Below are 630 nucleotides of genomic sequence, written 5' to 3'. Positions count from 1 at the left end.
TTTTTTTTTTTTTTTTTTTGACGCAATCGGCTTTGAAGGTCTAGCCGTGCACGATCCGACGGCGAGGTTTCGAGGTGTTTTCCGAACAGACGGACAGAGTGCTCGTCGACGGTAATTGGATCGACGAGTATATTTATCGGTGGCGTTGCCGCGCGCGAGCAACATTTGCGGACAATCGAATCCACGGTGCAGTCGCCGACGAGTAATTCGATCGAGCTTTCGGGCAGAAGAGAAATTTGCAGCTGTACCGGGTCGACTCTCGATCGGAAACGAGCGGATCCCGGATGGATTTATAATGGCGCGACGCGTCGAAGATCGGGGAAGGACGCCGGTATGCGAAAAGTTTAAAAGGACGAAAGGCTGCTGGTCTAGTCCGGAGGGTTGGAGGGAGGGAGAAGTCGGGCGAGCGCGTGTCTGGTCCGCATGGAACGCGTGTCTCGTGCCGTTGGCACATTCCGCATGACCGCGGGAGGCCGATAAAACGTATGCAGATTAAAACATTTTATTTGAATGATAATATAACACTTGTTGATGCAAGCGCGTTGGCCTAGGTTAGCATAATAAACATTATGTAGATCTGTACGGACGCGGCGAGCTATCCGTTCCGGCTACGTCCCGCCGTTATACAAA

The 630-nt window shown here is 51.9% G+C and overlaps 1 protein-coding gene across 3 annotated transcripts in view; it reads left to right on the top strand.

The window, feature by feature from the left end:
* The window catches only part of LOC100740686, a 28,022-nt gene that overhangs the window by 3,794 nt on the left and 23,598 nt on the right, over positions 1-630 (top strand). Inside the window, exon 1 of one of the 3 annotated variants that reach the window (XR_004462897.1) lies at positions 13-483. The exons of the other annotated variants lie outside the window; for them this stretch is intronic. The gene's annotated coding sequence lies outside the window, so the exon portion shown is untranslated. Of the gene's footprint in view, positions 1-12; positions 484-630 lie in introns of those variants that run through there. 3 annotated transcript variants of the gene reach the window in all.

The sequence above is a fragment of the Bombus impatiens genome, unplaced genomic scaffold (genome assembly GCF_000188095.3).
Source record: "Bombus impatiens unplaced genomic scaffold, BIMP_2.2 scf_4010, whole genome shotgun sequence".
NCBI lineage: Eukaryota > Metazoa > Arthropoda > Insecta > Hymenoptera > Apidae > Bombus > Bombus impatiens.
The sequence above is the reverse complement of the archived record's forward strand: the minus strand, read 5'-3'. Positions and strand labels throughout refer to the sequence as shown.